At 52.6% G+C, this 20,164-nt stretch overlaps 1 long non-coding RNA gene across 2 annotated transcripts; it reads right to left on the bottom strand.

The window, feature by feature from the left end:
- Nucleotides 1–8,651: 8,651 nt before the first annotated feature.
- Nucleotides 8,652–19,204, bottom strand: LOC121076815. 2 transcript variants are annotated; one of them, XR_005823735.1, is made up of 3 exons: nucleotides 18,672–19,204; nucleotides 18,245–18,477; nucleotides 8,652–9,989 (listed from the first exon to the last, which is right to left on the bottom strand). It is a non-coding gene; the product is annotated as an uncharacterized LOC121076815 (long non-coding RNA). The 2 variants fall into 2 exon arrangements; XR_005823734.1 differs by having other exon boundaries at nucleotides 18,245–18,344.
- Between the last annotated feature and the right edge of the window lie 960 nt (nucleotides 19,205–20,164).

The raw sequence follows: 20,164 nt of genomic DNA, 5'->3' as shown, positions 1-20,164 counted from the left end.
GATGTATGGTCTCTGCTGCGTGTCAGGGGCCCTTTGGTGGAAACAGCCCCCTCGCTGTTATATGGCACCCCCGGGAACTGTCGCTATCGGCTCTGCAGACCTCGCCGAGCCCCTGGGAGATTTTAGTGGGGGTCAGCGTGGCACAGCTGTGCTCCCCCCCGGTGACATGTAGGTAGCAGCCTAATAGGTGCTATATAAGAGCAGGGGGGAGATATGGATCTTCAAGGAGGGAGGAAATTCAGGAAAAAAAAAAAAAAAAGGGAAAAAAGGAAAAAAGCAGGCTTTGAAATCAAAGCCCTGGCTGATCCCGGTGGAGGGCTGGGGGTGGCCTGGGGGGCAGATGACCTGGGATGGGGTGGGATGGGATGGGATGGAAACCTGCCACCGGGACGCACCGGTGGTGGGCTGTGGGTTGCTGCCACCCCTTCCCGGTGCAGCACACCCCGAGGTCCATCCAGGCTGGCACTGAGCCCTTCTGCTTAGCTGGTGACCCCTGAGACACTGATACTGGGCCCATAGCAACACTGGGCAGAAGTGAAACAGAAATTAGCCCAAATCCTGAGGGAGGGGGAAGAGCATCCTGCACTAAAAATAAAAATAAAAAAGAAAAAATAGCAAAGCTGTGCTCTGGTCTTGCCCCGCAATACAGATTTTCTCACCAACCAGCCAAATTACCCACATATACCCCACAACACAACTATCTGGCATCTCCTCCTCTCCACAGACTTCATTTTTCTACCACACTCAGCCCATTTATTATGGCTTTCGGTGCAATAAATCCTGCTCATTCTCCACGTGTGATCAAAACAGACGCTGCAGTCTGCTGCCGTTCCCAGGTTTCCTGCCCGCGGGTCCTCTCTCACTCCCCCACTGCCCGGGGGCCCTTTGCAGCTGCCACCCTCCCCTCCAAGGGGCACAAACCTGCCACTTTAGGCATGCAAAACAGCAACATTTTCCTTGCAAATCCCCATCAGCTGCAAGGCAGGAGGGCTTGGAAATACCCCCCCCCCCTCGCTGCTCTTGCTTGCCGTGCCTGCATATGCTCCGCAGCTGGAAGATTTGCAGCGTGCACGTCAGTGCCGCTGACCCCGGCACAGCTCCTGGCTGCCAGCACGATTCGCAGTGTGCTGCTTGCCCCGGGGTCATTGTCTGGGTGCCTGCACCCACACAGCTCCTGCAACTCCCAGAAGCTGGTCCGGGAGCTGCAGAGCTGGGGCTGTGCACCCAGGGGCAGCATTCGCCCCCTTGCTCCCATTCCCCTGCTATCCAGCACGCTGCAGTGCCTGGATGCTGCAAAAATGACTGCTTAAGCTTATTTCTTGGGGAGGTATTTTTTACAGGGATAACGAGGGAGCTGCTGATGTTGTTTCCCTGCCCCCACCAGCTCTGTGTGCGAGGCGTCTTCCCAAGATCAGCAGCCTTCATTCCTCTGGTGAGCAAAAAAGCTTAAACCGTGATCCTTGCTGCTGGGGAAGTAAATATCCCTCCAAATACCCAAATCTCCCCACTCCTCCTGCCCGCACAGCAGAGTCAGGAGCCTGCAGGACCAGCCGAGGCTGGTTACAGCTTGCCACCCTGCTTTCCTTCCCCCTACCCCTGCACATCCCCAGCAAGACCCCTGCCTGCTGCACATCCAGGACCGCATCCAGATCCTTTGGAGCCAGCGGCCACGCCAGGAGCAGAGGGCCCCTGGCAAGGGACAGGAGTGCAGCATGCCTACAGGCTGCCCTGGCACCCTGGGGTGATGCACTTGTGGGCATGGAGCACCCTTTGGTGCTGAGGCTCTGCTGTGCCTGCACCAGTTGCTAAGGCAGCCTGGAGGAGCTAGAGCCGCAGGCGAGCCCTGGAGGATGCAGCAAAATTATACAGCTCATTTGATGAAATCATAGCCTAACTGGCACAGGAGAATCCAGCAGCACAACAAATCCTGCCTGAGGGATCTAGGATTAGATGAAAAACACAGCAGCCACTTGACGCAAAGCGCTGGTTCAGTACAAATCCAGGCTGCTCGCTCCCGGCTGCCCGTTTGTCTGTGCTCTTGCAGATCTCGTGCCAGGTCAGGAACTGTCTGCCTCGGGCATCACCACGGCTCCCCGGGCAGCACAGCAGCTCTGGATAATCCAGTACCCATGGTGTGCACAGCATCCTAGGAGTAGGAGATACCCAGGATGTGCACAGCACCCAAGATGCATGCAAAATAACACCCACGATGCACGCAGCACAGCACCCAAGATGCATGCAAAATAACACCCAAGATGTACCCAGCACAGCACCCAAGATGCATGCAAAATAACACCCAAGATGTACCCAGCACAGCACCCAAGATGCATGCAAAATAACACCCAAGATGCACGCAGCACAGCACCCACGACCTGCACAGCACCTGCAGCTCGCGCAGCACGGAGACCAAGGCACCGGGCCGTGCGTGTGCGTTGCGCTCGCCCTCACTAGAGGGAGGCAGTCTCCAACAGAAGCCGGCCGAGGATATTTCTGGGCAGCCAGAGCTTTCTGCAGAGAGGCTCTGAAGGGATCTATCTTCCCCGTGCAGAGGCAGTTCCCTTGTACCAGCCCAAATCTGGATATCCCCAAAGCTGGGCTTGCTCCAGCTCTGTTTGGGCGGCTGGGCTCAGGTGGGCTTGCCGCCCCAAATCACCCTCCCAGGTTAATCCCCCCATCCCAGCACATGCAAATAGTGCACAAAGGGGCCTTCCTCCAGCCATTCAGGTTTGTCTTCCACCAGCACAGAAGATAATAGCTCTCCTGGACTGATATCACAGAGCAGTGCACCCAGTACAGCCTGGCATAAAACCGCAAGTCCCTCTGCTAACAGCAAGCCAGGGCAAGCAGGAATGGCATTGATTGATAAATCAATGGGATTGATAAATGCATCTTGCTGCTGCACCAGGACTTTCTGTAGGAAAAAAAAATAATAATAATAAAGTTTTTTTTTTCCTATAGGAAAAAAAACTTTTCCTGTAGGAAAAAGTAAGGGGTGAGAGCAGAGGGTACTCACAGAGGGCAGCACAGGCAGAAAAGCAGTGAATTCGGGCTGTTTTTTCATCATTTTTCCTTCAAATCTGTTTGATTTGGGATGGATTTTAGTGGGGAAAATAATATTTTTGAAGGTTCGTATATTTGTGAGGAGTATTAGTTAGACCCCCATTATACGCTTACAGACTTTAGGTAAAGAGGCAGACAAACAAACTACAGCATAGCTGTGCCTAGAAATGAAATATAAATGAAATATAAATGTCACCATTCTTAACAGAGTTTTAAGTCTATTGGAACACTTTCTAAAAGTCAGTATAATCTCTATATTAAGGCACTTAGAAGAATACTGTTAGGTAATTAAATTTATAGAGCCATTTAATGATTCCCTGATGGACAGACAGGCCCGCCAGAGGGTACAGCATAAACAGCTACAAAGACCTGGTCCAAAAGCACTTTCTTAAACTTTCAACTTTGCATCTAAATTCCATTTTTCAGATGCTTTCTAAAATAATCTGGAATTAAAACAGATACTTTAAAATCAATACGGGTAGGTGGTTCCACTTCCCCTCTCGCCTTAGGGAAAGAAAGTCTAGTGAGGGATTAAATTAAATTTTTAAGGAAGTTTGAGAAAAGGTTCAATTTTGAAACCCCGGAGAGCCTTCATTAGGCTGATTTAGGGGAAAAAGCTGAGTTTCTGCTTTCTCAGTAGCACTCGGTGACATTTCTGCTGCTCAGCTGCTGGGGCAGCGTCTCCGCCAGCTGAGGGCTGTGCACCCCCCCCAGCACGGTGACCCCCCCCCCCAGCTTGGTGGTTGCCTGAGCCCATCTCCTCCTGCATATCTAGCATCCCAAATATCTCGTTTGGAAAGAGGGGCTGTAAACATGGCAGCGCTAACCACCAACAATAAGTGGGAAAATATGATTTAGTCTTGACAAGGAACTCCCATGGAAGCTGTGCTTTCTGGCTCCCAAGGCATTTTAATGCAATATTCACCTAAATCACTGCATTTAAACATCCATCTGTTACAGGCATGGCTTAGTATAAACAGCTCCGAAAATTCAAAGGGGATTCAGGCTCAGTCTCCCAGCTGTGAAGGGATTTCTCTCTCTGCACGGAGGTTTGGCTCAATTTGGGGTATCAAAGCGGGAGTTCAGGAGGAACTCAAGCAGGGCTTGCTCCATGCTTGCCTGTATCCCCTCACCTTCCCATCCAAAAACCTCTGGTCACCCAACTCCAGGTGCAGGCCCAGAAAAGGCTTTTGGAGCAAAACACATCAAATGAGGGAAATCAGCTTCTCTTTGGGAGTGGTTTCTGATAAACTTAAGCCATTGCAGTTGAAGCTGGGCTGCCAGAGCCCTTCTGCAGCACATTGCCATCCCCTTGCCTGCTCCGAGCCACCCTGGGGAGCTGATCCAGCCCCTGAAAAAATCATCGGCCTTTTCGGAAGGGTTATTTTTGGCCTCAGCAGCTCTTTGAACCAGCTCACATCCCGTCCCCTGGAGCAGGAGCCGTGTCCCATGGGAAGAGGATGGCGCAGGGCTCCCGATGCGGATGGGGTTTAGGAAGCGGGGTCCAGCCTCACGAGGCCATCTCCCCTCTGCTGCTCTAGGCACCAATCCTAGCTGCTGATGAGGATGCCGGTGTTGTCCCTGTGCAGAGGAATGGGGTGGGGACGCCGCATCCTTACCCTCCTGAACCAATGCGGGGCTGCCTTCCTGGCCATGTGCATCAGAAAATCTTGTCTGAGGTGCCCAGCCTGTCCTGCTTAGAGCCTGCACCATGCCCAAGAAGCTCTTTTGTTGGAAGATACTTTCCAAGACATGCATCCAAGCCAAGTGCTGCCTTCCTAGCTTTCTCCCTCTGTTTTTCTCCATCTTTTCACCCAGCTTTGGCCACAACTTGCTCAGTCTCGCCCACATCCCCCTGCTTTAAGCACTGCTGCATGCTTGCTTTGGCACAAAGGTGCATGAAGGAGCTTGCATTCGAGACAAACATGGGACACATCTCCTCCTCCAGCCTGTCCCAGGCAGATAAAACCCTCTGCACGAGGCGGCCAGGGGTGCATGCACTGATCCAGCCTTGCCAGCTCTGGTCCCAGTGTGTCCAGGCACACCAGCAGAGGTTTCCCTGCTACAACCACACCTCACCTGCCCAAGGGATTCACCAGCAGGGGTTCACCCGGCTTGCTGTGCACCCTGGACAAGTTACCCCGGGATCCCTCTGCAGCCACCAAAGAGCTTTCACTCCCCTGGGACAACCGAGCTGAGCCCGGACAGCACAAGAAGATGTCTCCAGCAACCCCCCAGCGAGCACTGGGCAGCGGCTGGGTCACATTTCCCCAGCCAGCAATGCTACAGCCAGCCCCAGCCAGCAGGCACAGGCTCCTGCTTTCCACACCACCACTCTGGTTCACATTTATAGCAGCCCTGGGCTATTATATAACAAAAATCCTGATTTCATCCCCCCCCCAAAACCCAGCCCAAAGGAGCTGGAGCAGATGGCGTGGTCAGAGCTCTGTCGAACCCAAGCAGCGGTGTTTGTCTTCTGGCTCAGCAACGCATCTCAGAAAGAGGAAATGGTTTGGAGACTGCTACTTTCTTAATTTTTTTCCTCCAGATGAACCAAGCGTAAACTAAATGCTGACATGAAGGAGCAACAGGGAAGAAGCTCTGCACCGAGAGAAAGTTTAGCAGTGGCTGAGCAGTTCCCACGAACGCTGTCCTGCAGGAGGGACCAGGCTCTGCTGCAGAGCACAGGGAGCTTTGCACAGAAAAAATTCTTCTTAACCAGGCTCAGAGCCCCCTCAGGGCCAGCATCAGGGTTTGGCCTGGGAGGTAGAGCAGAGCTGAGTCTCGTGGCTCTGGGCATGGGGTTAAACCCACACAGAGCACTGGGGTCCTCCCAGATTCCATGCAAGAAATGATATTGCACCTGAACAGACAGCCTGATTCCCCAGATGTCTTCCCCCAGCTGGGGAATCGAGTAATTTCTGCTCAATAGCAAGCTTTACAGAAAATCTGCAGGCAGGCTCAGACAGCTACAACCCACTCAGCCCGTTTTCAAGGGATGCGGTGCAGACGTCTAAAACCACATTATGGAATAGGCTTGCCCCATAGCTAGAGCAGAAATGATAAAAAGGAACAAACAAGTAGCTCGGCCCCTTGGTAAACACACGCAGCCCCAGCACGTAGGTTATGGGACCTGCAAGGTGCACGACCTTCTGCTCCAGCCACTGAAGCATCAGATAAATGCAGCAAAAGCACTTCCTTCCCCAGCACCCTGTTCTTAATGAGCTTCATTAACGAGAGCAGGGTGCACCCTGCTGATTTGAAAGGGGCCACGGTCAATTAAGCATGTTGGGGAGGTGTCTGTGTGAAGGTGAGGCTTGTTTACCATTTAATAGGGGAAACAAGGGTAAGAAGGTTTACTGTGGGGGTTAAGAATAGCCTTGCTGTAGGCAAAAGGAGTAAATCTTTTTATTAAGCATGCTTTTTACGGGTAATATCAACTCAATTATGTGGTAGATAGCTCTGAGCCCTGCACTGAGATCCCTGATGGAGGGAATCAGCTGCCACAAGCCCGGTGAATGTAGAAATGAGGCTTTTTTCCTAGGGAGCTCGCAGGGTGAAAGCCAGCACAGGCACAGCCACTGGGTGGCAATCGCCATCCGGCACCAGCACCCCTGGGACCCGCGAGCATCCCTTCCCTTCACCCCGCATGCAAATGGGGGAACATCTGGCAGCAGGGCGACTTGTAAAGATAGCCCTCAGCGACGCAAACACAGGAACAGGGGCCCAGCCGAGCTGTCGTGTAGTTAGCATTTGGGTTTGTTTTTTTTTAATTATTTTTTTTTTCGATGCTCATTTGCCTGTTGTACTTCGCCCTGCTGCTGCTTGCTCAGCTCTGTCGCTGCAGGGCTGTGGCAATGTCCCCATGCCACCAGGGAAAAGCAACCTTTTGCAATGGGGTGCTGTCCTTTGCAAGGTCTAAATTACCCTTGAAAACTTCTGTGCTGGCAGAACCAGGGCTGTGCTCGGGGCTTGGGCTTGCTGGAATCCCAGGGCACCCAGGCAGGTGTCCTTGGGGGGTCTCTGAAATGCAGCCGAGGCATCTGTGCAATTCCTTCTTGCTCCCTGCAGCAGGTTTGGGGTGAGGAGCAACAGGCTGGGAAGGAAATCTATGGTCTGGGAGACTGGAGTCTTCTTAGGGTGGGAGCTGAGCTTCTGCCATGGGTTTCCTTTGCAGCCTTGGGTGAACCCCTCTGTGTCCCCCCACCTCGTCCTGCTGCCTGCACAGTGGGGACATCAGCACAGCTCTACCCCAGGGGTACTGTGAGGACAAGCGTATATCCAAAATGCTCAGAGGACTTCAGCTGCTCTTCCAGCAGGTATTTTCATGCATATTGCAGAGCAGTGCAGCTTAAACCCAAAGCCCTGATGATTCAGTTCTACGTACCAAAATGCAGCCGGCAGCAAACCACCGCACAAACCTTTGGTCACGTTGGCTTCCCCAGCCTCCCGCTGCAGTTTTCGGAGCCACTTTACCACCATTGTTACCCTGAACCACACTGATAACAAAAGTTTAAATGCCACCTTTGTCCCTCCTGTGCAAAAGATACTTCCTTCAGACCTTGGCTCTCCAAAAACAGCCTGGGCTGCAAACCCAAAGCCTGCTGTCAGATAACCCATAAACCTGAGCTGCTGGGTTGGTGGCCACGGTGGCAAGCATCCCCCAGAGCAGACACCCGGCCCCAAAATGAGCACAGCCATCTCTTCCTCCTCTGCCCAAACCACTGCCCAGCGGGAAGGAGGCGATGAGCTACTACCACCCCGGTGCCAATGAGTAAGGTGCTGTGGTTCCCCTCGGCTTTTGTGGGGCCATGGCTTGCGATGCTGCGATAGGTCCCGGGGCTCACCGCTGCGGTCGCTGCTTGAAGAAATAGCTGCAGTGGTAACGGCGAGAGGAATCGTAGCGGGTGGTGGAGCGAGGAGAACCGGGGCACTGCTGCCACGGGAGAGCAAAGGTACCCGGGAGCGGGGCAAGAGCAGAGGAAGGAGCCTGGCGGAGAGGGGGGGTGATGGTACAGGACCAGCAGCCGGGGCTTTTCTGCAAAGAGCTGCCCAAAAAGGAGGGAGAATGGGAGGGAAGGGTGGAGACGAGGAGGATTAGGGTTATATTATGTGTTATATATTATATATTATGTGTTATACATGAACATGAGCTGCCTGTAAGGTGCATCTCCCTTGATCCCAGCCATCCTCGCTGATCCCAAAACGAGCAGATGATCACCCCGATGCTGCCAGAAAAGGGGGGGAAAAAATCCCATTGCAGTTTAAGGAAGGAACCGAAGGCTGCCAGAGCCACTTCTTCTGCGAGGTGATTAACACAAACCTCCTCCAGCAGCGAGACCAGCCTGACGGCTGCTGTCTCATCCCCGGAGGCAGCTGGCTGTGCTCCCCAGCAGAGGCTCACCCCGCGGGGGTGGCAATCTCCTGCCCTGCCTTGTGTGCTCAGGGTGGTGCCGGGGCCGTCCCCTCAGAGACGAGTCGGGAGCCAGCGAGAGCCCTAACGCCACGTTGTTCTCCCCTGGAGAAGGCGACGAGTGAGGAATTTGTCTGGGTGCGGCCTTCCCAGAAGGGTGAAGCTGATACCTAGCTAAGCTCCCGGTCACAAATGCTCTCAGTCGGCCGTGAGATTTCGAAGGGTAATCATTAAACAGGAAAAAGGGTTTATTGCTTACAAGGGCTTTGCTGGCCGCCAACATCTGCTCCCAACTCAAGGCTGTCAAGGTTTCCAGGAAACCCTCTTATCCTTTTAATCAGGTGTATTAAATGCTGAAATTCAGTGCCGGTGGGACATTTTAGGTGAATACCTCAGGAGATTAAAGTTCTAGTTTTAACCACAGAAATGATCTGGCGAGGGCCGTGACAAGGCAGCTGGGTGGAAGGGATGTTCAAGCACGAAAGGAATTTGTTCTGTCAGTTTTAGAACAGGAGATATGGACACACAAGCACAAGAAGAAGGTTCATGGGCTCTCCCAACTCCCAAGGCCACCAGGTTGTGGTTCCTGGCCAACCCAACCACCAGACCCCCCCCAGTTCACCACTGGGAGATGTCACCCTAGATAGCACCAGCTGGTTTTATGGGAACCGGCGGCTCCGTGCAGCCATGCCCAGGCAGAAGTGAGGGCCTTGCTGCAGTTTCACGCAGGTGGAACCAAGAACAACAGGAGGTGCCGACACAAAAAAGTCCTGCTCTGGTTTCAATGGTGAACCACACGGTTTTGTCGCATGGTTTTCACTCTCGGCCAGGGGGGGAGAGGAAAATGACTCCAATCTGGTTATTTCCCCCGAAGCCGTCGCGAATTGGTGCTCGGCCAAACGAGGCAGGGCTCCCCACCCAATATTCCGTTCTTCCCTTTTATGGTCATAATCTGCCCTCTCCGAAAAAAAATAAAAGGTGAGACTGGACCGCAGCGAGATGCCGTAGGTGTGCTCCCATGGCAGGTCGTCCCATGACCTGCGCTGTTGGTGCACCACGGGGCCAGGAAAGGGGACAAAACTCATCGGGCAGGAGGGGACATCTCCTGTGGGCAGGGTTTTGGCTCAAAAAATGGAGCCAGACCCCTGTTGGTGTTGTCGTGCTGCTGCCATGGGAGAAAAATACTGACCATCACCCCAAACCCCAGTCCAAGTGAGGAAAGTTCCTCCTCCCACCCATAATTTTGGGAGCAGACAGACACTGGTTTCTGTTTGCAGGCCGTAGGCTGCATTTACACCTTCCAAGCAGGAGCTGAGCCCAGCACCGAGGGATGGGGTTCTCCAGGTAATTCATGCTGCAGAGGTCATACAGCAGAGGTCAAACCCCACCTCCAGGTGCCAAACTCTTCCAGAACTGGAGGTGTTTGCATCTTCACTTGATTTTTCTGTGCCTCTCCTGATAGTCAACCAACCAGCCCACGTCAGCCTTTGCTGCTCGGTGAGAAAGCTGCCCTATCCTGCAGAGAGGAGGTAGATGAGACTGATAAATAACAAGCCACGGAGGAAAACGCTTTTCCACCCTGACCTTGAGCATCCTTCCTGGGGGACCTGCAAAGGAGTGCTGGCTTTTTTTTTTTTTCTAACCAGCAGCAGGATTTGCAATTACCTGCCCTTTTCAAGTGGGATGAATTAGGGGAAGCAGTCAGGACAAAGCAGTGCCCCAGCCCCAATTCTGGATCCCTGCAACCCCACCGGAGCCCCAACCCATTGCCAAACCTGACATGGGTGTGTATGTCTCAATCCAGCTATCAGTATTTAGTGCACAGCTCTGCCCTTCAAAAAATGCAGAATATTTCACAAACAAGCTCTCTCGTTATATTTTGTGACTCTTTTAATTCTAATCTTGGGCAGAAAGTGGAACAAATCATTGGAGGAGGAAAAATGGTTACTTGAAGGGACCTGTCATAGAGCTAGGTTTGGCTCCCACCTCACCTGATCCCAAGCCTTGGTCCGGGACGTCTCTGTGAGGTGAATAAGCTGCCAGGGAACGTGTTCCTTCCCAGCACCCTGGTGCATTTCCTCATACTGACGGCCTTTAAGATGCCTCTCCTGACACCAGCTCACTGAAGCGTTTGTTTGCTTTGCAGGCAGCGTCCTCCGCCAAGTGACGGGAGCGGTGGTGCTGCTTGGGGAGAACCAAAATAAGGTCATTTTGGGCCCAGGTCGAGTCTCTGCCACAAAATATACCAGAGCCGAGGTAGGAAATGTGGGACTGACAAGCAGGGGAGCAGGCGCTGAGTTTCCTTTGCCCAAAACCCTCTCTAAGGCAGTGCAGCCACCCAAAGAGCTCATTTCTCTGCGTGCTCTTTCTGACAGCCCCGTCACGTAAAATTAGAACCAAGGAAGTTTCGGGAACAAATTCTCAAACATGCTTCAGTTGCAAGAAGAAGAAATTAATACCATGGGGAAAATTTCCTCCCGGGCTGAAACTCATCTTGATGAACAAAGAGAGAAATGCCCTGCCGAGTCAGAGGTGTAGGGAGGGGAAACTTGGGGGACACTGAGCTTTTAGCCTCCAAAAATCGTGCCCCAGGCTTTATACAGCCGGTGTAATGTCGCTCTATAAATTCATGAGCCTCCCCCTCTGGGGAGCTGTGCTTCAGTGCTAGAAGATAGTGCAGAATTACAGCAATCAGAAAACAATCAAGAGCTTGGGAAAACGCTGATGAGAGGGACTAAAAAAAAAAAAAAGAAAAAAAAAAGGTTGTTACAAAGACAAATGAGAAGGAATAAAATACAGGTATGAAATAATTGGAAGGAAGCAGGAGGTAGATTAATAGCTGTTTTCAGGAGCACGAAGAGCCATGAAAGGAGAGGAATGGATGGGAAATAAACCCCTGAAGGGCAGAGTTTCCCGAGGCAGAGCTTGCTGCCATCGGCCCTGAGCTGAAGTCACCACCCAAGAAGTTCAGGTGGATGATGAGGACACCACTTGCCAACCCATTAGCAGCAACAAAAGAGCTTTCAGAAACCTGGTGGCTGAAATCCCCTCCACTCAATGCTACAGGCTTCTTGATTTTCCCTATAAACGTGTAGCCATGGGGCTGCAAGACCCCAGGCAGGAGCCCGAGGTGCATCCCATACACGGGACCTGGCCTTAGGGGAGCTCAGCCACGGCTGGTGCCCACAGAAAACTTCCCCTTGAGCCTTGTCCCATGGCACGGAGCACAAGCCCTGTGCCACATCCCTCGGGATGACCTTAGTTCGGCAGATTCTTGGAAATCCACTGCCCGGGCAGCTCGTTACTGTTTAACTGCAGAGGGGAGGATGTGTTCCCACTGAGCCCTGATAAGAGGCACCGCGTGCTACTGCAGGGGTTAATTAATCAGGGCGGCAGGCAGGTTAATTAATGAGAGCAGCACGCATAGCTGGTGGGGTTTATGGCCTGCTCCTTGCCCCAGGTGGGTATAACCCTATGAAATCAGACATATTCAAGGAGCAAAGCGATGGATGCTCACCGCAGGGCTGCTAACAAGGTGGTTTCTTTACCAGGGGTTGTATGATACTTGTTGTTTTTCCCCCATAAATCTCCAGCTCCCAGAGTCCTGCCGTTACATCAGACTTGCTCTTCCTTTTTTTTTTTTAAAAAAAAAAAAAAACAAGAACTGCAAAGATTCTCCAAACGGAGAGACAAAGGCGAGGAGACATGAGGGTATTCATGCAAAGGCTGTGCTTTTTAACACCGGTTTCGTGGGCACTCTGGGGTCTGACTTGTGTCATTTTGGAATATGGTGATTTAGGAAAATTACCAACCTTGGCAAGAGGAAGATGACGTGGTGGCCAGAAAGACAAAGTAATTAGGGGGATTAATCCTGCCTCTTTAGTTCTGCCAAGTTTTTTTTAAAGCACTTGACCTCTAGAAGGCGAGAGATTGAAAGTGAAAATAAAAGGAAAGAAAAAGGTCATTTGTTAGATGAAAAAAAAAAAAAGGAAAAAAGAAATAAAAAAAGTGCTGGGCTTTCACAACCCCCCCTCCCAGTAGTTTTATGAATGCCTTCTCATACTTCTGGGCAAACCCCACATCCCCCGGGGGCCCCCGGCAGCTGGGATGGGTCCAGATGCAGGCAGGGGGTTCCAGGAGGAGGGCGGTCATGCAGCAACACGTGGGGCAGCTTGGGGTGTCCCCGTCCCGGCACCGCCGCCGGGAGATGAGGTTTCCTTTCCAGTCGATTGCTCTTTGCAAGCTGTCCAGGTGAAAAAGTATCGCTCAGGGGGAAAGGGGCACGGCTGCCACCTTTCACTTTCCTTTTCAGTCTTGGGACCTCTCCCAACGTCAGGAGGTGGCATTTGGAGGAGAGCAGCCCAAATGCTGGGGACCTTCCCTTTCAAAGCTTTGTAGCAGATGTCCACCTCTAAGCAGTATTTTTAGGTCATTTTGAAGTCTCTGCCTGCTTCTTCCCCCTTTCCTATCAGTTAAAACCCAAAATTCCTGGAATCTCTGCTCCTGGCTCGAGTGACTCACCAGTGAGAGCAGGAGTGTCGTAACACACAAGCCACAGCTGCCTTGCCTGTCGCCGTGGGCTACGGTTTGAAATCACACTCACGTTTTGAGGTTTTCTCCTCACTGCTCTCATCAGTTTGCCTACATAGCAAGGACCAATTTTCTCGCAGCCAGATGTAACCTAGAATTTACAATCAAGGTTTTTTACCTCGTTATTTCCCGCTCAGAAAGAGATTTTTCTCTCAAGGGTAAAATGAAGATAAAACCTAGGAGAAAACCTCGTGCCAATGCATGTCTTTGGCAGGGCCATCACCCTGCAGGCATGTTGCCCGAGGGACCTCAGCTGCTCTGTTCTTGCTTCTGAGCAAGAGGGAGGGCAGCGAGGTGAGCTCCCGAGGACTGCGTCTCTCTTGCCAATGGAGGAAAAAATCTGCACACAAGCACGGGGCTCGCAGCAACCCAGCCAGGAGCATTTCCCATCCCTTCCTTCTGCAGCCAAAAGGAAATTCTCCCTCTCTGAGCAGCTCGCGGCTCACGTTGCAGGCTCTCAGATGCGCTACCCCTCCCCGTTCTCCTCTCCTCTCCCTCTCATCTCCACCCAGCAGCAGAGCAAAATCACTTTTTCATTTTCAAAGGACGGGATTTTTGGTCCTCCCAGGCTGTCATTTCGCTGGTGCACTACCTGCGGGGGGTTTCTCTACAAAAGAGGAGCGTGCGCCACAGGAAAACCTGCTGAAAGCAACTGGCTGGCCACCAAGGTGCCGAAAATCTGCCTGACTTTTCAGCAGGCAGAATTAATTGGCTCCACTCCTGCTTTGAGCCGGGCGAGTATCTTTTGTTAGGAAGCAGAGGTACCCCTCGCAATTTCCTTCCCTGACGCTCTTTAATGGGATTCGGGGTGGTTTTTAGCAGGCTCGCTCCCTCCTTTTGCGTGAGCCGTTTGCTTTCTGGCGAAGGGCGCTCGCACATCGGTGCGGTTGCGTTTCCTTTTCAGGGAGGGAAGGCGAGCAGCGGGGCGAGCCGATGCCAAGAGCACAGAAGAGAGATTGCACAACGCCGGGACAGCGCCGGCTCCAACCGTCAGGGCTGCGAGGCGGCAGCAGCAGCGGGAGGAGGGGACATGCAGTTGATGCCTTTGCGGCCCCGGAGTCTTTTTATACTTTTAGGGAAGTTGGGCTCATCCTAAGTTCCTCTCCCACAGATTGTTCCTGTTGTTGTCGCTGCTCCGACCCCGCAGATCATGTGGCTCGGCATGACCTGGGTGCCGGCAGCCCCGGGTGCCTCGGCCAAGCTCCTCCTGGCCCCGGGGACAGCGGTGGCCCAAGCCCCTGCAGCTCTGCCCCAGGATTTCACCAATCTGTCCTTCTTCTTGCTCTCAGTCCACCCCTTTAGGGAACCCCTTTAACTTCCTAAATGCAGCTCTCTGTTCCTCTGTGGAGGTGCCAGCCACCTTTGCAGCCGTGCCATGGGGTGCTCCTGCCCCGGCGCCCCAACCTGTGCGCCCGTGGAGAAAAGCTACCTCCTTCCCCAAGCACCCTGGGCACGGAGGGCAAGGAAGGGTTGCTCCAAGGACGAAGGTGCAGCTGGGTTTCCTTTGGCTTTTACCCGCTGTGGCCGAGCCCAAAGTGCCTGCCGTTTGTGTCCTTTGTACACGGGACCGGGTTTGCTGGAGGGGAGCTCCAGCACACGCCTGGATGGCGTGCAGCGATGGGTCCCATCCCTCTCACTTTGTGCTACGGACACGGGTACAAAACAGCCACTGCGGGGAAGATTTTAACTCCTTGTGCCCACTAAAAATGAGGAGCCCGGTGAGAGGATGAAGGCGTGCAGGAAGGAGCAAGAGAGCAGGGACAGAGCCAGAGCAGCCCCAAAACACCACTGCAAAGAAATGCAGCAAGAGGCGGTGGGGATTTGCTTTCTCCAGCTCTTGGCCACAAGAGCAGGGCAGTGGAGCTGCTCTCACGAGAGCAGGGTGCTGGAGATGCTCTCTTGTGCACTGCCCCAGCTCCGCTTCCCTCCCCGCAGAAGGCAGCAGCTCTGTAAGACCCAGCCAGGGCTGCACGCTCATCTCGCTAGCGAGGTTGTCAAAGCCACCTGAATTTGTGATAGCAAATTGAACCCATGGAAAGATCATGAAAAGGGACATGTCGGGGTTCAGAGCAAGAGGCAGGGCAGCACCAGGGCTAAGAGAGGCACTGCTAGAGCAGCCAGCAGCCAGTCCTGTGTGCCACAAAATGCACTGATGGCACAGGGATGTATGGACCCTTCCAATTTCTTTGTCCCAAGCGCATGAGGAGGATGCAGCTCCTTAACAAGAGCTCAGGAATGGGTCAAGATACCCAAAGGAGATGAAGCCACACGTGGGGACCTGGGGGCACCGTCCCCTCCGGGCAGGCAGGCACCGGCCCCGCTTTCCCCGCGTTTCCCCCAGTAACAACCGGTGCACGCATCTATTTTTTGCAGGGGCCTTCATCACTTCCAATGGTGACAGAGCAGTGACAATTTTGAGGAAGTGGTTTGCACGGCCCTCAAACTTTCTCCGAAATGCCAAGCACCCCGAGGCAGGGCTCCTCACTGCCATGCCAAGGTGTGCACCCCTGGCACAGCCAGACCTCTTGTAGGACAGAGGAGGATGGGTGTCCACTCTCTGTATTTTCCACCTTCGAAGGATGCTGCCTCCTTGACACAGCAATGGTTTTTCCATCCATGTGTGTATCTTCAAATTTCCTGGGATGCCCTTGGGAGAGCAACCCCAGCAAGGTTTCAGTGGCTCCCACCCCACCGAGCATCCTCCAGGAGCTGCAGATGGTGCTGGTGCCATCCCTGCATGGGAAAAGGCAGCCAGGTCCCCATTAAATGCTGGCTGCCCCGCTGCTCCATCACCCAGCACCGTGGAAAATCCCACCTGCCGTTAAATACTCTTTTTCCTCTAACCTTTACTCTTTTTCCTCTGACCTTGCAGCACGTGGCTCTCATACTGACTCAGTCCAGGCCCCCGACCAGCCCTGTGATCGGAGCGAAGCTCCTGCAGGACACAGTTTTTAGTCAATCTGCCCTAATTAACACCACAAAGCCTCTCGATGGCTGTGGATTCTTCCTGTTCATACGCACAAATATTTCCACTGCTCACTTTCCAAGCCACAGCATTTGGGTATTTTCCCCAGGCACACCTTCCAGCAGGATTTGACATTCCTAATTTCAGGGATTGCCTTGGCTTGCTTAAAAGCCACCTTTTCCTCTTACTATTATATTTATTACAAGCAGAAAAGCACATTTTTCAATGGCAGTTACTAAAAATAATTCGCTAAAAAAAAATCCAGGCACTAAACAAGCCAGCCACTAGTATCTCAGCTCTGTCTTGAAGCAATATTAAGATTAAGACCTTTTGAATTCTGGTAAGAAATGAGAAAAATTCATAATGGTAAAATAAATCCTAGGCTGTCTGTAGGATGCCTGGTACAAATGCTCACGCTTTATCTGATGTAAAGAGCTGTTTGGGGAGGACAATTTAAAAGAATCCACAAATCCAAAGAGAAATGTTTCCAGAGCCTTATAGTGCAGAGAAAACGTGGAATATAAACAGGATTTAGCTCGGTACGTGCACTGCCCTGGGGAATATAGGATCTGTGGCATACGGAGAGAAAGGAACAGGGAATGGCCCCGCAGTCCTTGAGGGCTCGTGCACATCGCTGCAGCTCCGCGGGCTTGCTCGTGGGTGAGCTCCAGCTCGTCTCACAGAGCATTTGGTGCCTGCAGAAGGTTTGGGCATATTGTCTGCCAGAACACAGATAATTTAACGAGCTTATCATAACCCAGAGGGGTTTTATTGCATAATTGGCGCCATGCTATTGCTGGATATGCCGCAGCCGTGCTGGTCCCACGGCACGCACAGTGTAAAAATTCATAGTGCTGAGCAAGCAGCGCAGTGCTCCATCTCCAGCCTTTATGGATCTGACAGATCTGGTGCAGGGACATGGGTGAAAGCACGCAGCAAAACCAGCCCAAATTGCAGCTCTGCAGTGCTTGGTGCTGAATAACCCAGCACCGCTGCCGTGCACAGCCCTCGCATGGGTCCCGGCCAGGAAACGGCTCGGAAAATGAAAATGAAGTTGCCCTAACCAGCAAAAATACTGCAACGGGGCTGATTATTTTAGGTGAGAGCTGCAGCGAAGCAGAACAAGGAGTGGGCTGTCCCCCGCCCTCGAGCAGTGCACGCTGCGCTCTCACCCCTCGCTGGCTGCTTCCTGCCTTCCCCCCGCCCCGGCTGCTTCTGGGATGGGTTTTGCATCTTTTTCCCCAGCTGGGTGGGATGAGAGGGGCCAACACTGTCCCCAGCATGGTTCCCACCAACATGCCCAAACTCCCCATCAGCACCCACCGGGAAAGGCGCGTGGTGACCGAACCAGACACTGTGTGCAAATACCAGATTTATTTCCTAGCAAACCCAATTATTTCAACAAAAAGCTTTTTATTTCCCTTCCCCAACCTGTGGCTTGTTGCATGCAAGAAGCTGTATGAAATCTCTTCTAAGGAAAGTCACCATCGGGGGGGAATTTGCAGGGCAGGCGAGCAGCTCTGCCCTGCGGATGGACGAAATGGGGAACACTCCTGCCACGCTGTGCTGGGTGATGCCCGGGCTTGGTTTTCGTTTCTGCGTTACTTCGTGGCTTTCTGGGAACTCGTGGGAGTCTCCCAGCACAGAGCGTTTTCATTAAGGAACAAGGCTCCTGTTTTCTTACAACCTTCCTCATCAACAAACCCAAAGGGGAGAAAGAGAATTATTACCCAGGAGAGGCTGAAAGCAGATTTTTCTAACCATGCTTTTCTCATCCTGCTCCATGCAATGCATCAAATAGCAGGGAGAAGCCCCCACGCCCTTTGCAGAAGGGATGGTGACAAGGACTGAGCTCTGCAGGGCACCAAACCCAGTCGGATCCTGTCTCTGCAGCTCCGTCGGTGCCAGAAGAAGAGATTTCGTGCACGAGAAGGGGCCCCCGACCCCTCTCCCCAGCCCCTGCAATGCACTTCTTTGCGTTTCATAATTGCCTTTCTGCAGAGGTTATTATTGAGTAATGCCTATTTGGTTGAAAAATTGCACCATAAACAGCCAACGGGGAAGGAAATAAATAATTGCTAATAAATGTCAAAGTAGATTAGCAAACCAGAAAGGCCAAGAAAGAGCAACATATATTTTTTTTCTTTCTTTTTTGGTTTGGAAAATAACTGCAGGGCTGCTGCAAAGATTGCATTTAATGAAAACTATTCCAGTACCTTGCAGGGGAGTTAGTGCTTTGTCATTTCCTCAGCCTGGGTTAAAATGTTGTCTGCCTCCTCCACGGTCTGCAGCAGGCCTGGAAAACATCCTTTTCTTCTGTAAGATAAGGAAAAGGAGCCAGGAAGCGATGGGTTTCTTCTGAGCAGGTCAGGAGCTGGGAGTCCTGCGTGCAAAGGGCTCTACCAGCTCCCGTGCTGGGAGATTTGGAGGGTTATTGCATCTCCAGGCTCTGAAATCACATGAGATAACATGCCTATCACTGACATTTAGCATAAAATAAACCTCCGGGGCTCCATCAAGCAAAGAAAAGCTGGGGAAATAAAATTTCAAGTCTTAAATAAAGACCAAAATAAATAACGGTAGTAATAATAAAGATGACAACGCTGTTACTTCACAGGCTGCTGGTGTTTGGGATTTTCTGACCTGCACGTGAGCTTTCTGAATTTCGGCCACGCTGGGCTGCAGACCCACAGCCCAGCCCTTCCTGGAAGGAGAAGCGAGGAGCCATTTGGCAAATTCACCCCTTCAGCTGCGCCTCTGATTTAAAGACCCATTAACATCAGCGCAAAGCTGTGCTTTCCCAAACGACTGCGGTAGGCTCACAGCTGAGAGCCGTAAAAGTAACTTATGGAGCAGCAGAGAGGGGAGGAAGGGAGAAGGCAAGCCCTAAATCTGCTTGTGATCCCACCAGCGCAGCCCTGTGCTCGTTCCCAGGGCATTTCTCTGCCAAGAAGGGGCCGGTGCCTCTGCTTCCTATGATGACCTTACTTCTCAGAGTTCAGAAAGCTGCTTTTTTAAAAAAAACCAGCATGCACAGAAACTGCCCAGCGCGAGCTGCTTCAGCACAAATCCCAGGCATTTTTTTTTTTCCTTTTAATTTTCTACTCTTTACTCAGCAGAAACACACATTTCCTTGCTCTTGTCTTGAAGAAATAAAAACCTCAAGAGCATAGAGGATGCAGAAATAAATAGCTAACCCTTCACTTATTCCTCGTGGCTCCCCTAACTCCTGCCAGCTCAACTTGTGGTTGAGATTACAGCGATAAATCACAAGCTGCTCTTTGAAATAACAGCTCTGATTTCACCCGGCGTGAGGAAGGAGAAGGAGCGGGGCTTGTGCAAGGCAGGGGGACAGCGCCGTGACGGGCTGCCCCCGGGCTTGGTGGTGGATGGAGGGGACCCATCCGTGACCACACACCTTCAGGCATGCCACCAGCTCGCGTTCACAGCTCGATACAGCAGAGAGATGTTCCACCAAATTGATAAAGGGCTGCCGGGCTGGAGCATCCTCTCCGGTAGGACGGGGCTCAGCTGTGTTGCAAGGATGCTCTTAAAACATGCATACAGTCATGGGGGGCTGCTATATAGTCACCAGCCTGCACCTGGTGCACGAGGCAAGGAGCTGGGAAATGCTGCAGGGCTGCAGCAAAGGGGCCAGACCTGAGGTTTTCATCCCCAGTGAGAGATTTGTGGGTACAGCACGGATTTAGCAACTCTGGTCCCCAATAAGGCAGCCCCTTGGCTTGGCCGTGAGCCCCAAACTGCAAACACTGGTGATGCAAGGAGGTAGCGGTGATGCCCTGATAAGTCCATGCACAAGAACCACCAGGCACCCCTACTTCTCCTGTTGAGCCTCCCTGAGCAGAAATCAGCCCTTCGACAGGCTGAGCCCTTCCGTTCGCCTGGACCGAGTTTCAGCTCACGGCGGGGCACCTGCCGAAACTCGCGCCGTGCCCTTATTTTTAGCCTGTCCTCTCGGTCCCAGCTGCAGGACCCTCGCTAGGCGAATGGAAACCCTGCGGCCGGGCGGTATTTTTAGCCGTGTCCAGCTGCCGGGGCCGGGATGGGCGAAGGCGCACAGTGTGGTTTGAGCATCTGCAGCGAGGCCGGCCGGGCAGGAGCGGCAGAAACGGCTC

This window comes from Cygnus olor, chromosome 12 (genome assembly GCF_009769625.2).
Source record: "Cygnus olor isolate bCygOlo1 chromosome 12, bCygOlo1.pri.v2, whole genome shotgun sequence".
In the NCBI taxonomy this organism is placed as follows: Eukaryota; Metazoa; Chordata; class Aves; order Anseriformes; family Anatidae; genus Cygnus; species Cygnus olor.
This window is presented reverse-complemented; position numbering and strand designations above follow the sequence as displayed.